The following is a 16,828-nucleotide window of genomic DNA, read 5'->3' as shown; positions in this document are numbered from 1 at the left end:
GCAATAATCACTAGCCTTGGCAGACGATTACAGCAACTGGTACGTAACCTTTTAGAATATAAGTTTAGAAAACGTGGTTGAACTAGGGTGACGGAGGTGCCCCGGGGCATGCTCTCTAGTGTAGGCTTTTGCACCCTGGTGGAGTGTGTGAGAACCGTGGAGTGAATGGGTGGGTATGCATGTGTTTTTTACTGAGTGAATGTGAAACTTTAATTTTAAGTATGTAGGACCCCGGAAAAGCACATGGTACACTTGCACTTTAATAGTGCAAGTCCCATCTCCGGGTTTTTTTATATAGAATTGTCACAAAATTTTATCTTTTTATTCTATCATGCTTAACTCGTAAATTTATTTTGTGACAATTCTATCATTTTTAATATGTATCATGATTCAAAGATATTTGCAACCATTTGAAAGATTCATTTTTACTTCGATTGTATCTCGAACGAGATATAATCGAAATTAAATTCGCAAAATCTTTGATGAATTTGATACTTAGTTTTAAGTATAACAGGTTTAACACTTCGCACTATCGCGATTTAGTCTTTGAAATGTTTGATATAAATCAATTTAAATTAAATAAAAATATATTGCAAAAAAATGCATTGCATTTTTAGTATAATTTTTATTTCAATTCGTTTTTATTATAAGATAGTAATAGTGCGAAGTGTCATGGATTAGCTTAATTAACTGCTCGGACATTCGATTAAATGTGCTCGTGTAACATGTGCACAGTCGGTGAACTCTAAGTTCATTGATTGTCCACGAGCTAGGATAGCTAACGGTAAACGCGAATTTATTTTGTAATAATTATTTAACAGAGTTATACAACGAACATCGGAATTATTTTGCAAAATGGTATGTATGATAGAAAAATAAATGAAATTATTTCATAGGTATTGTAATATGAAATGTATTTCATTTATATTAGTGTTATAAGCAGTTGAGAGTAATTGGGTGAAAATGTCTTGAAGTCGTTTCTAAATTGTAGGACCATAATCTGGCATGTTACAACGATATGGTATTAGAATAGAATCGATAATTTACATGGTTAATAATATTCCTTTCGACGAAGAGATATCTCTCGATCAAAAGGTAATAATTATTTTCGATGTAAAAAAAAGCTCAGGATGTTTTACTAATCACATTTTTATTTTCAGGGTTGTGTTAGGGTTGGTTAGGTCGGGTTTTTTATTCATTTCATAATTTAGAATCAGGGACGATTCTGATTCTATATCATTGATCGTTGTAACATGCTAAATTATGAGAATACTTTTTGGGAACGATTGACGTTTTTGGTCAATGATTCTTTTCATGCTCGCACGTAGGGAATGTCCGACAGTAGGCATCAAGAAAGAAGAGGCAAAATGCCGAAGAGGCCCCCACTTAATTGTGGCTCAAGAGGGCAACTATGGACTCAATGAGTTATTTGCAAATTCAACAGCATGGTTGAATTTTTGCGAATAGCTCGTTGGTCATTTGATATTTTGATTGTTTTATTATTTTGCTCGTCAATAATTTATAGTGATTTTTTAAGAATGGAAGTAATTAATATAGTTTTCTTTATGTTATATTGCCAAAAATAAATCGAGTATTTGATAAATTTGATTTTATAGAGTACAATCCCATTCAGAATTCCTCCTCATTTTAATATCATATCATTTTTTCATTTCCAATTACCCCACACCTTTCTTCATTCTTCATTTTATTCATAGAAACTAATTATTTTATAGTATTTTTTAATATATCTTTTTTTCTAGGTATTAGAAACTTAATTTTCATTTTATTTTGTTTCAGAATATGATTAATTCTAATGCACTTGTAAGTGCATCGGATGTTTCATCGGGAACTTGCCCTTTGATGCATTCATTGCATCTTTTCAGACCTCCAAAATAATCTTTTCTTTTTCTGGTTCGTTTTGGGGTTTTTTTTTCAGTGGGTAGCGGGTAGATCTTTCTTTGGTTTCTTCACAAAGAAAGGTCTACTTCAGGGATGCGACCCTGCCCTACGCGAGCCATGATTTTCTCCTACCTCCAATAATTGGGAGAAATCATGTTCTTACCTAAAATCCTTCCTTCCCCCAACCATCCTATTTTAAATATTTTATTAGCAGGATGAACTATGGAGACGATGTCAAAATTCTTTTCAAGAGAAGATGACAAAGGACCAAAAGAGGACTGAGTTATGGTAAACTATTTGGTAGGATAAAATAATTATTTTTACAGGTAAATGAAGTATTATATTTTTACAGGTACCATCTAATATTATACTATACTTTAGGTAGATTAAAAATTATTAAATATAGAATATCCATAACTTGTAATTTCCATATGTGCATATATTGAAATTATTCTAGGGTGTTTTACTTTTCAATAGAATAAACGATGTTATTTAAATTTTATTTAGGTTGTACTCCTCATTTATTATTTTCTCTTTTTTGGGTATTCATACTTTTTTTTGTATTCTCCATAATAATTTTAAGGATTTTTCGGATGGTACTCTTATGGTGGGGCCTAAGAGACTATATGAGAACAATAGATTGTTTCAACGCATATACATTGGTTTAATCGTTACATACACATTAACGTACTTTAAATGGAAAATAATTTTAATATGAATTTATTTTTTCAATTTATCAGATAACTGTCTTCAACTTGATTGCGTTCCTAGATCGGAAGGTAATATAATATACTCCAATTACTTACATTGCAAATAAAATTGTATTAATATTCATTAAAAATTTCTGTTTCAGAAGTGGTTTAATGGGTAGCGGGTAAATTTTTTGTTCGTAAAGGGTGGTACCATTTACAAATAAAGAATTTACTTCAGGGATGCGACCCTGCCCACGCGAGCCATGATTCTATCTTACTCCCAAAGATAAAATCATGTTCATTTAACTTTTAAGCTGGAACTACCGTCTTTTTTTCTTTTTTTTCTTTTTTGATATGCATAGATAGATATGCATTTAGCATGGGAAACTGAAGCTTCATTGTAAGGGAAAACATCTTCCGCTAATTGTTAGACGGACCCAAGGATTCTTTTCCGTAAGTTCGCAATAGTATACGGTGTTGGACTGAACATTTAGTGTAGGTTTCTCCTAAATTTAGAGTCAGTGGACTAGTCCAATCGGGGGGAAACCACTTTAAAAAAAAATCGTGAAAAGTTCCGCTTTAAAAGTTATACCTATCCCCCCTTTTTCCTATCCCTTTTATGTTTTAACTTTTTTTTATCCCTTTGTTTTCTGTTGCAGATTGGACTATGGTAAGGAAACGACCACAGGTGGACCAAAGGAGGACCAAAAAGGAACAAGAAGTGGACTTGGTAGTATGGGATAGTATAAATTAATTACTTCTATAAATAAAATGAAAATTTGCATCTTTATATAATTCTCCTTTTAGCTTCGAACGTGTTTGATAATTATTTTTAATGTATTTTCTTTATTTATAGATTCCATGGTACAACTTATAATTGTATACTCTTTTTAATTATTATACTTTATTTTATGGAGATTGAAAATTATGTATTTAAATGTATATAAATTGTATTTCTATAAGTTGAAGTTATTCTAGGGTGTGTTAGTTTTAAGTATCATCGATAATTCTATTGAATTTCTTTTCAGATTACACTCCTTGTTTATCTCATTTTATATTTTTTAGTATTGAAATTTTTCTCTGGTATTTTCGATAATAATTTTAACGATTTTTCGGATGGTACTCTTATGGTGGGGCCTAAGAGTTAGGTTCATTCCTTTGAATTATATTCGGATGTGAGCATCTTTAGGATGCACATCCCTCTTGGGTCTTCAGAAGCGGTTACCTCCTCGTGGTTAGACCTGGGCAATGGATATTACTTTCCATGTAATGTTTGTCATATTTTAATATGCTATACATTCCATGGCAAGTAAAATCTAGCTAAAGACCGCTTACCATTAACCCCTTAAGTAGAAAGCTCGAGTTAACTCGAGCGACTTTGTATTACATTGAGTAAAAAATGATTTTCTTTTGGCCAGTTTAAAAAAAAATTGTTCCTTAAGGGGTTAATATTATATTAATAATTGGTTTATTTTATTTTCCTGTTATTTTAATGTTTATTTAGCAGGATGAACTATGATGCAAAATTTGATTCAAGAGGAGATTGAAATGGACCAGAAAAGGACTAAGTTATGGTAAATGGGTTGTATTTTAATTTATTTATTACTTTTGTATTGTAAAGCACTCGTAAAAAAATCATTTTTCTGCCTACACTTTCTTATTTTTGCATAGGTACCATGGATCAGTCCAAAATCATCAATATGTTTCAGCTTAAAAATCTTATCTTCAATTTTTGTTTTATTCTTTGAAATTTTTTATTGACAGGATAAATTATGAAGAATGTAATTATCTTCTTTTTTTTTTACAGGTACCATCTAATATTTTTTTCTACAGGTACCATTTAATATTATATATATTTATTTTTATTATTCTAATAAAAATACTACTTTTAATTATTAAGTAATTAATATAAGTGCATATTCTTACCTAAAAACTCATTAAATATGATCTATGTACCTTTTCCTCGAGATTCACCTTTTGACTAAGATATCATCCTCTATGAAAATACTTTTTCCAATGTTGTTTAGGTTATTTTTCAAATATTGCCTATTTATACAATAGAAAAAAAACATTCTAAATAATGAAAATTATTACTTTCTAAATTTTACACTATTTTCACTATACACATTACTTTACACATTTTACTTGTAAATAGAATAAAAATAATGAATAAAATAAAAAAAGAATGCATAATAAAAACATTATCTCATTGTATACGAGAAAACAATCATGTAGAAAAGGAACTTTGTCAAAGAAATTTGTAAAACAATTGACAATCTATCGCTTGCCAATAATACAAAAGTCCCTAGTATCTGTATCAACACGTAAAAACTCGTCTTTAAGATAGGAATTTATTTTTATACGGGTGGCAAGCGATAGATTGTCAATTGTTTTACAAATTTCTTTGACAATGTTTCTCGTCTACATGATTTTTTCTTGTATGTAATGAGATAATGTTTTTATTATGCATTCATTTTATTCTACTCATTATTTTTTATAATATTTACACAAGTGACATGTGCATTTAATAAAATAGTAATTACATAGTAGTGAAAAGAATGAAAAGGTGTAAGACTTATAATATTAAATTCTCTTTAATGGAATGTTATTTGCGTTGCATACATGGGCAACATTTGGAAAATAACATAACCAACATTGAATAAAAGCATTTTCACAGAGGATAATGCCTCAGTTAAAAGGTGAATTTTGAAGAGAAAGGTACATAGATCATATGTAATAAGTTATTAGATAACAATATGCACTTATATTAATTATTTAACAATTATTTTATCATTCTAATATTCTCTAATTACATTTCAGATTGTTTCTATGCATATACATTGGTTTAAATATTTCATAGGATTTAAGGTACATTAAATAGAAAATAATTTTGATATGTTATAAAAGTATGTTTCTTTTTTCGATTACAAATTAAATTAACACTTATTACTTATAATTATTTTAAAAATAATGAATAGAATAAAGAGAATGTAGGATCTTATAGCATAGAAAATCATGTAGAATGATCTTCGTGTGAATCATGTATAAACGTTATTGTAAATATTTTTGAAACAATGCACATCTTATGCATCTCTGAAAGTATTTCAATGGTAAGGATTCTTTATCGATACATATTTTGGGAATTTATTCTTTTATATGCTGCATTTTATATTAGACATTTTTATGTCGACAATTGTCTTCCATACGATTGTATTCTTTTGTGCAAAACGACAAAGTTTTCGTAATGTCTACATTGTCTTTATTCATGTCATTTTTTTTAGAATATTTATAAGTTATGTGTACATTTATTAGAAAAATAGAAATGATTTTTAATTTATTTAATAAATAAATTATCATATGTAGTTTGACCAGCGTGGTCATGAAGAAGGTCAGATTCTGTCCGTGTAAGAAGCTGTGATGACCCTTTTCATGTTAAAAAAAATGAATTAGCCAATCACAGCCAAGCTTTCGTCCGAATTCTTCAGTTTCATGGCGTCATTCGTGGAGAACACATCGGAGTGTCATCGTCCCGTTAAGATCAGGTAATTAAAAGATATTTTGTAAAATTTACATCTTCCTATTATAATATGTAAAGGATAAAAGGATCAATTTTGATTTTTTGAGTATATTTTGACAATTTTTGTGGTCCTATATCGTATTTTTAATCATTCGAAATTTTTCTTTATTATAGGTGGAAAGAAGATCTACTGCGCAACATTTTCGCGCATGCAGTATTTTCGCGCCAGTCTTACGCGTCTGTTTTATGCACATCAATATGGCGAATCTTTCGAATTTTTTAATCTGCCATCTGTATACTTCTTCCAGCGGATTTTGTTATCCCGTTAATTTCAGGTAATTGTTTCAATTAATATTTTAATGTACACCTTCCTGTTATATATTAAATGATATATAACGAATGTTATATATCAAATGCATACTATATGCATAATTTTTATATGTGTTTTAATATTTTACTTTCTTTTAGCTTTCTTAACATGGGAGAGTTATAACACGAATTCACTAACCTTTTTTACCTTGTGGCAAGTTCTTTTATCTTCTCCATATACGGCGAGGTGAGCATTATTGTTTTTAAATATAAGCATATAAGCGTATAGAAATACTACAGAAAGAGTGAGAGAGAAGGAGTGAGAGAGAGAGAGAGAGAGGAAGAATAAGAAAACAATACACTCGACATATAGGTTATTATAAATGTGTATTTTTATTTCCAGGAATTTCTCGAGGAATTTTCTTCGTCGAATTACAGACGACAAAACGTAAACAGCCGATAACATAGGTATAATAGCCGAGCGTTCGACACTCCCGAGATCCCCTCTACCAAGGTTACGTAGTAACATACCTCTTATTCGGCTTCTATCTTTCAACGAGACAACATGAACGAAAATAAGGCGTATTAAATTATTTAATAATTTTATTTCTAACGTTATCTTTTTGATTTTAATAGTTTAAAAAGCTTTTCATTGCATAGAATGGTATAAAATCTGGTTTATTTTTTATGTTACTCTTTATTAGTTTGCTGATACAATTATTGTTTTATTTAGACAACTTTAAAGATGTTTAAGTAATATTTTTACTAGCATTACATACTTGGTATGTAATATTGCAAGCAAATAGTTGCATACTTTGATCAATTTTACAAATATTTAATAACTTGAATACCATTCTATCAAAAATATTCAATGGTTTTAATGTGTGCCCTACCTTCAGAAATGATTTACAGGAAATATTGTAATATAGTCTTTAGTATGTTTCAGCTTTTCAGACTTTTTATTTCATTTTATTTTATACATCGTCATCCTAAGGGTAGGATACCCATCCTGCAGTCATCAACGAAGACTAAAAGTAAGTATATTTTACTATCAAACATTTCTATGATAATTTCAATTGATTTTTATTACAACAATGATCTTAATTGTTCTTTTTCTTTTTCTATTTCAGAAAATCATTGCAATCGAGCGCGTAGGCAATGAGGTTCTCGTGTGTTGCATCGTGTTAAAATAAAATATAAAAAAGTCGACAAAAGAGTAGATTCAGTGTTGATCGTCGCATGTTAAAGTTTCGTTTGCTCGGTTAAGAAACTCGCAAGTTTCTTTTATTAAGTTTAAACGTGTGCTCATCGTCATCCTAAGGGTAGGAGACCCATCGTGCATTCATCAATGAAGAAAAAACGTAAGTCAATTTTTATGTGAAATATTTTTTCAATAATTATAGTAATTTTTATATAACAAAGATTTATATAATCTTTTTTTTATTTGTGTTTTAGATCATCGTTGGAATGGTATTCACATTTTATTAATTAAATTCATTTAGAAATTCGTTTAACACTAGATTTTTTCACTATTGTTTTGTTCAATATTTTTTTAAAAATTTACAAACATTGTTTGAATGAAAAAGTGCATAGAGAAGGGGAATTAATATTAATATATATTTCATTACAGTATTAAAAATTAACATATATTTTTAAAAAATATTCTACTTTAAAATTTTAATTAAATTTAAATTTTATTAAATTACAATTAATTAAAATATTTCTATTTAATATATATCTAACAAAAAAGTTTGAAATGAATCACATTTGCTCAGTCCATAAATCTAGTGTTAAATGAATTAACTGCATGTAATGCAGTTTTATAGTCATTCTTTGTGCATTGTCATCGTCCTCCTAAGGATAGGAGATCTATTGTGCATTCATCAATAAAGATTTACAGTAAGTATATTTTTGTATTAAATAATTCTTCAAAAATTTTAATGATTTTCTGTAATAGTAATGATAATAATAGTATTGTTTTTTATTTCAGTTTCAGATTGCAATCGTGCACGAATGGCCCATGTGAAGTGACCGGAAGTGAAATTTTTGTTCTTGCATTTGACTGCGAGCAATGCAGTCTTTGAATGAGTGCAGTTTAGAATCAGTGATCGGGCGAGTAATAAGTTAAAATCAAACGCGAATTAGAGTCAGTGTTGTTCGTCGTATAATAAAATATCGGTTTCGCGATAAGAAACTCATCTATAGTTTCTTATTTTCGTTTATACCGCGTTTTTAGATTCACGCGAGGTGCATTACCATGGTGCAATAGAGCTGCATCTCCTTGGAATGCATCGTAAGTATTCATTTGTATTTACATTTTATTTGATTTTATTTTAACATGATTTTGAATAATATTCAAGATAACTTATCGTTGTGTTCTATTTTATTTTACAGATATAACCATGAATTCTCTTCCTTTCAAAGATGTTGAATGAATTCTTCGATGGATCTTCTTCCATGGCAAATCGAGTATCGTCTTCCATCGTCAGACTACAATACTTGCTGCGAAGTAGGAGTGTTTTGGAGCCATCGCAGAACTTCTGAAACCGTGAGTTTGTATTTAAAGTCCCTCCAGTGCTCAATCATGCCGAGGATGAAAGGTCCAAATCGGCACGAGTTATTGGTTGTAATTATCTAAATAAATTATTGACGAGCACATGAGTAATTCCTTTTTAGGAGTTACTTATGAAAATTGTATATTTTATTATATGTTTTATTGTATGTTTTATTATTAGTTCAGGATAGGTTTTCTTGTCTCATCGGTTAAATTCATTTAATTCATAATGCAATTAATAAATGCACTCTCTTTTTTATTACGTGTTAAAAGCATGTAATAAATGTCTTACATGCATTGCTTTGTACATAGTTTTTGTAATCGAAATTAATTTTGATATATCAATACTTTGATATTTTAAATAAATGAGCAAGAAGACAAATTTATTCGCGACGGATAGACTTTGGCAGTTAAGTGGCGGCTCAAAGCCCAGTTCTTTCATTAGAACAGCCAACTTAATGAAAAAGTCGTCCGAGGTTTGCAAAAAATATCCATCATCACCGTAGAGTCTTTTAATACATCCTTACCTCGAAACTCTAACTGTTTCATATGGGGTAACTTTTTTTTTCATTCGCTTGTTTAAGTCATTATTCACCAAATGACTTGTAGAGTCCTTAGCCCGTTTAGATGAATTTTTATTAAAATCTTTTGTGATATATTTATATATGTTAATTATGTTTTTTTTAGATCAGGCTTTTCAGCTTCTAATATACTAATCCCCCGTTTCTCCCCCCATACTTTCTGCGTTCTCATCTATGCGTGTGCCCAGGTGTTACACGTATGGGTGAGAAACAGTTAGCGTGGGTTTAGTTTTAGTTTTTTCCCTTATTGGCGGCTGTTATTGTGCTAGTGATTGCACGATGTACTTTACACCTGTGTGTGCGTATTAGGTAGTGTGTATTGTACATCGTTACGCGATATTTTTTTATTCATTTAATACATCATTAAATACTTAAAGCATTACTTCTACATATCTATCTTCATTCTTATATTTATATTTAATATTTCTCATTTTTTTGATAATCGTTTGCATAGTAGAGTTACTGCATTTATTTGTGGAAACTTTGATATACTTGTATATAACTAGTATGCATATATACTAGTGTATACTTGTATTTTTGCTTTAGTTTTTTATGCAATAATCATTAGCCTTGACAGTCGATTACAGCAAAACGTACGTATACCCATTAGCATATAAGTTTATAAAACGTGGTTGAACTAGGGTGTCGGAGGTGCCCCGGGGCATGCTCTCTAGTTTAGGCTTTTGCACCCTGGTGGTATGTGTGAGAACCGTGGAGTGAGTGGGTGGGTATGTATGGTTTTTCTTAAAATGGGTAAAAATATGGATAATAGGCAGGCAGGTAGCATACTTCTCTGAATGAATGTGAAAACTTTAATTTTAAGTAGGTAGGATCCAGGAAAGGCATTAGATTTCTTGCTTCCACTCCGGAGTGGAAATTCCGCCTCCTGGTTTATACAGAATTGTTACAAAATTTGATCATCTCATTCTATTATGCTTGATTTGTTAATTTATTTTGTAACTATTCTGTGATCTTTATTATGTATCATGATTCAAAGGTATTTGTAACCATTTGAAAGATTAATTTCTACTTCGATTTTATCTCGAACGAGATAGAGTCGAATCAAATTCGCAAATTCTTTGATGCATTTGATACTTAGTTTTAAGTATTTCAGGATTAGCACTACGCACTATCGCGATTTCGTCTTACAGCTTACATATTAATGAAATGAAAGTGTTACAAGAAAATGCATTACATTTATTGCACCTTTTATTTCAATTCGGTTTTACTACTCGACGTTAATAGTGCGAAGTGTTATTAGGTCATCGAGGGAAATTATTATCTGCTTGGACATTCGATTAAATGTTCTCGTGTATGATCAATGATCTCTAAGTTCATTGATGGTCCACGAGCTAGAAAAGTGAACGCGAAATGTAAATTAATTTTGTAATAATTGAGAATTAGAATCATAATAAAATACAAGTTCATTTTTAAAATTAGTATGAAAGATCTTATCTTGCTCGCACGTAGGAAATGTCCAAATGCAGTTTTCATGGAATGAAGAAAGAAGAGGCTTAATGCCGAAGAGGCCCCCACTTAATTGTGGCTCAAGAGGGCAACTACAGGCTATTGAGTTATTTTCTAAGGTTCAACAGCAAGTTCGAACCTTTAGAGAATGGCTCTCTAGTCATATTTTATATTTTATTGTTTTACTTTTTTGCTCGTCATTAATTTCTAGTTGTAATTGGAGATGATGGACCATTCCATCTCCTTGGGACACTAAATGTGTGTCTATATCGTCAAAAAGATGCATACGTGTTTAGTTAGTTCGAGTCAAAATATTTAAACTCCCTTTTTGTTACATTTTGAAACCTAATTATCGTCTTTTTAATATTAAAGTAAATTCTCTTTTCTTGTTTCGTCTTTAAGATTTTTCATTGCTTTCGTATTTTATTAAATTTGCAATTTTTTTTTCTATATAATGCAGTTTAAAAGTATTTCATAATAATTAATAGATAGTATTTTGTTTAGTAACTTAATACTTGTACTTTTCCTTTTATTTTATTTTTTTATATATTTTATGTAAATATAAAATCACGCGTTTAAAATTTATTTTATTGCAACGTAAATAGAAAATTCATTTGAAAAGTGCATCTATGAATTGGACGATTTATATGTTAGGCTATTGCATCACTTGATTCTATAATTAATATAGTTTTCTTTTTGTTACAGGTGATCGTCGATGGATTTAACACAACATACTTTTTTATTTTCCTCCATTTGATAACTATTTTATAAATTATATGTATAAATGCATTTCTGAAGGTACACACATGTTCATACACTAAATATTTAATATAATTATTTAAAATTCTATTGCAAATATAAACCCAAATTTTTCAGATATATGATAAAAATAGAATTTTAAGAATGTCGTCAAGATTTTTTTTCCTAAAGTATATAAATAGCAGCATTACTTATTTATTTAAAAAATTCATTCTTTTTACTACTTTTTTAAATAGGAAATTTGTTTGTTTCAATTAACTGCGAACGTATAAAGAATTCAAATCAAACGCGAGTTAGAATCAGTGTTGTTCGCCGTATAATACAATTTCGGTTTCGCGATAAGAAACTCATCTATAGTTTTAGATTTCATAGAAAACATTTCAGAGTTATGACGATTTCCAATTTTTATCGTGTTAATTGCTTCTTTGAACACTAAAGTTAAAAATGAAAACGTTGAGATAGAAGGATAACTGTTATACAGAAAGAAGTAATCGTAAAATCTATATCCTCTAGGTCAAGTATCCAGATAAACTACATACATATATATACATATATATATATATAGAACGTCTTGTTAAATGGGCAGAAAAGTCATTTACGTTTCGTATCTTACTCCCGTTTCTAGCATTTCACTCTCGAGCAAATATTCAACTTTTATTTCTGTCCAGATCAAAGGAATAAAGTCATATTTTAAATTGTAGAGATCACACTGCATTCGATTTTTCTCTAGTTTCTTTTTTTTTTCTTCTTCTTCTTCTTCTTTTTCTACATCATATCGAAATTCTAAAAATTCATTTTTTCAATTAATAAATTCATTGCAGTCATTCAAAAGAGAACTTTTTTCAATTAATTTGATTCTTTTAAAATCTATTAACAAATAATAGAAAAGAAATGTGAATATTTTACTTCAGAGCAAATATATGGTATTGTTCAACAGAAGAAGAAAAACAAAAAAAAAAAAGAAAAAATTCATTTTCCGTATGAGAATAAAAGTTGTAATACTTTGAAAATCGAAGTAAATCGTTGATGAAATGTATCCTCTTGTTGGCATACGTGTGTCTCAATTTGACAATGAGCCAAGTGGCCGTAGATATAAGAAAGAATCTCATTTTGGGATACTTTACGATAAAACGGTCCATGAACTTTCGAATAGAACCGAACTTTATGTACGATGAGATCAGAAAGAAGTGGAACACTCCAGTATATATATGTGTGTGTGTGTGTATGTGTTGTATGGTGGCTCGAAAATAAATCTGTTATAAATCGTAGCGATCTTTTTACATGGTCGTCCGTGGAAAAAAGAAAAATAAAAAACACGAATCTAAAGAGAGAGAGAAAAATATATAAAAAAAAAAGAAAGAAAAAAAGAAAGAGAGAGCTTTAGGCGATTAGGGAAAAAAAGAGGTCGGGGGTTTAATCTTCGCTGGTTGAAAAGAAGAAAAAAAAAAACATATATATATATATATATATATATATATAAAAGAAACTACCTCTTTTTCGAATGACCTTAACTTATTGTTAAAGTAATCGTTTTCTTTTTTAGTTTTTCTATTTAACTTTTAAAAAATTGTCTACTTCTTACTTAGTTTGTTTTTTTTGTTCTCTTTTATTTATTTTTTTTATTTTCATACAATTAATATTTATTTATTTTTTCTTGTTGATTTGTTTGTTTATTTTTACTCGAGTATCGTTCAAATTGTAAATACATATCTAAAAAAAAATACAAGTTTATCTTTTTTTTTTATAAAGAATATTAGAAAATAGATTGAATGTCTGTCGTATATTTCAATTGAAAGAAATTCATATATTCGAAATATTTCTTCCTCTCGCATGAAGAAAAATAGAAAGTAACATTTACCAAGAGTTGACGGTAGTGGAGTGAGAAGGAGAAGGAAGGCGGAGTAGGAAAAAAAGGTGGGGGGGGGAACAGGTGTGACCATCGACAGGAAGGAATTTTTCACTTTACCAAATGCAAAAGTTTCCTGGAAAAAAAAAAAAAAAAAAACACAAGGGTAAAATTTGTATCGATTCAGAACAGATCGGGTGAGTTCGTCCTCGGTTACAATAGTATATATATATAGAGATACCTCGGGAAATAATTCAAATACGTATGGGGATATATGTCGTGTCAAATGTATTTGTCGAAGGTCGAAAAAGATCGTAGAAAAAAAATATATATATATAAAATAAAATCAAAACTATTTGAAAAAATGTAATTTTATTTATTAATTAGTGAAATCAACAAACTATAGAATTAACATAGGAGTAAATGAACAAAAATACAACTTCTCCGTAAACATATTAAATAAATTATAAAATTAATTTTGTAAAAAATATAAATTTTAATTTTAATAATCTCACAAGCATACTTTTATTTTTTTTTTTTTTTTTTTTTATTCTTTTATATAGTACATAGTTTGCATATAGTTTTAATATCAATATACTGTAATATGTTTTTATTGGGACGTTGTAAAAAGTGAAACAGAAGAGAGACCAACTGTAACGACCATGTATGTATCTGTCACTATCAAGATTCAAACGTATCGACCATACCAAGAGGAAATGAGAGAAAGAGGAAGAGTTGAAGCAGAGAAGAGAAGATGAGCTCTTTGAAAGCACTGTGCACTAGTAATGTGCTTACAGGAAGCACTTAACCAGAGACTGGCTGGCTGGTGGTGGTGCTCTTGTTATCACGGGCACTGTCATCGTTTTCTACGTGAAACCTCCCCCCCTTCCCTTCCCTTTTTTTTCATCGTATGATATACCACTTTACCATGCTTGACACAGAACGATCAAAGAATTTTATTCGTTTTTCAAACAATTCAATGAATTTCTGAATAATCTTTTCAATTCCATTACAATTACAAATAAATAATATATATATATATGTCATGAAATGAATTTATTGCACGTTTAGTAGTGTAGAGTCAAACACAAACATACATATATACATAGATATAGACAATAATAATAATAATAATAGTAAATAATAGGAGATGAATATCGAAGCTTACAGGATAAAGCTGTGACATTAATCGATCTTGACATGGGGCTTTCGATAACGTAACACACGAGTAGGTATCGATTGAAAGAAACACACATATGTATATGTATATATATATATATATACGTATGTGATTCCACAGTGTCACTCGCGTTTAAAACGAACTCTTGCGAATGATCTGTTGAAAAGCTATTCTTCGATTTTCCACGTAGTCGCTTTAACTAATCAACCGAGTTTTAACCACTGATAATAATTATTTCTTTTATAATAGTGCATAGAACGTTAATCGAGCATTAAGTCGCGATAGATATAATATAGTTGAATATTTGAATAAAATTTTTCAAGTAATTGTGCTCAATTTTTTTCATTAGAGTGGATTGAAAAAGATAAAAAGAGGATACATCATTTAATTTGTTTAATGCACGTGTGTCTCAAATTTTTAATGAAATTTATTTTATTTCACGTGATTTGTTCCAACTTAGCACATAGCACCATTTTTTATTACTAATTTAGATTTTTATTTAAAGGTTATCTAGAGGTTCTGTAAGGTTCTTTCAATAGATGACACTGTATTACAATTCAATTATTTCAAAGCTTGGTTTTCTTTGAAGGTTTCACTTCTACCGTGTGTGATCTGCACACATCTGTTTTTTTTTTTTTTTTTTTTTAATATTACTTTGAAGACAATTTTAAAGAATTATTTTGTCAATTTCAATTTTTGTTTTATTTTTTTCCTACAAATTTTATAAATATTTAAAGATATATATATATATTTTTTTATATATATATAATGGCATGTAGAACGTAAATCATAGAGTCGTGATAGATAAATCAACAAAATTCAAGCAATATTTATTTAAAGAAAAATATAAGATACATTTTTTTCAACATCTCGCATAAATCCTCCGTTATTTTTTTTATTGGTCTTGATATATTTAAAAATATATATATATATGTATATGAATTGATGTCATTGCAATGACATTCACGTTCGCAAAAAAATAAAACAAATTAGTCGAGGATGATAATTTCGAAAGCCAAGAAAGTAGTGAAAAGAAATAAAAGATCGATATGAAAATTCCTTCGATAGAAATACCATGTGTAAGAGAGAATAAGTTTGGCCAAAGGTGAACAACTAGAGACGGGCCAAATGTTCGTTGACGTCTTCGTCTTCGTTGAATAAAAAAGAACAAAAGAGATAGACACAGTGGTAGAATTCAATTTGAACGCCAGCTAGAAAGATTTTCCTCGTCTCTAAGACGAACGGCCTTTTCACCAGGCTTCCTCCTAAGACACATTCCTGCCAAGAAACTCTATTTCCGACCATCATCATCCTCAGGTTTTCTTAGTTTTTCAAGGTCAGTGATACCGCTAGTTTCAAATTAAATTCACATTAAATATTGTTATGTAAAATCCTATTATTAAATTTATATAAAATTGAATTTTACTATCGAAATTATCCAAACTATCAATTATCAAGAAACCAAATAACTGAGTCGTTAACTGAACATTTGTTTACACAATGACCATAATGAATAATAGTAGTTGTCATAATAATAATAATAATTACAAAGTAGATAACTGTGTTAACGAACAAGTGCAGCGTAGCTTTTGCAATTAGTCGTCAAGTGTTGATTCGTTGATCCACTTTAATGGTGTGACGCTATGTATGTTTGGGTTGTATGCTGATAACGTAAATGCATCACTGCTAAATCCTCGGATAGATTTCGAGAGACAAAGAGAGAGAGAGAGAGAGAGAGAATGTGAGATTAGCATGTGTATGTTTGTACACGTGTGAAATAGAGTTAAATAGATAGAGAGAGAGAAATAGAGAATTAGAGATACGTGTTACATTTAGGGGATGTTTATTTGTGGATATCTAATCACCCATATAGTATGGCAATTAGTTTCTCGAGTAAGTTTCTATGTATGTATGTATGTATATATGTATTACGTATACTCATTCATTAAATAAGTCCCCTACTTATTCGTTAATCTTTGCTTACCACTCTCCCTGAAGTAACACGCTTACCACACTCGGGTCCT

At 29.6% G+C, this 16,828-nt stretch overlaps 1 long non-coding RNA gene across 1 annotated transcript; it reads left to right on the top strand.

Annotated features, from left to right (window-relative positions):
- Window positions 1-5,348: 5,348 nt before the first annotated feature.
- LOC149033288 (uncharacterized) lies at window positions 5,349-7,946 on the top strand. The gene is made up of 6 exons (XR_016175745.1): window positions 5,349-5,459; window positions 5,955-6,133; window positions 6,283-6,443; window positions 6,577-6,664; window positions 6,821-7,451; window positions 7,548-7,946. It is a non-coding gene; the product is annotated as an uncharacterized LOC149033288 (long non-coding RNA).
- The last annotated feature ends 8,882 nt before the right edge of the window (window positions 7,947-16,828 follow it).

Source organism: Polistes dominula, unplaced genomic scaffold (assembly GCF_049000335.1).
Source record: "Polistes dominula isolate Pdom_NZ unplaced genomic scaffold, Pdom_raw_medaka contig_49, whole genome shotgun sequence".
NCBI lineage: Eukaryota > Metazoa > Arthropoda > Insecta > Hymenoptera > Vespidae > Polistes > Polistes dominula.
Note: the sequence above shows the minus strand (reverse complement) of the source record. Positions and strands in the feature narration are given on the sequence as shown.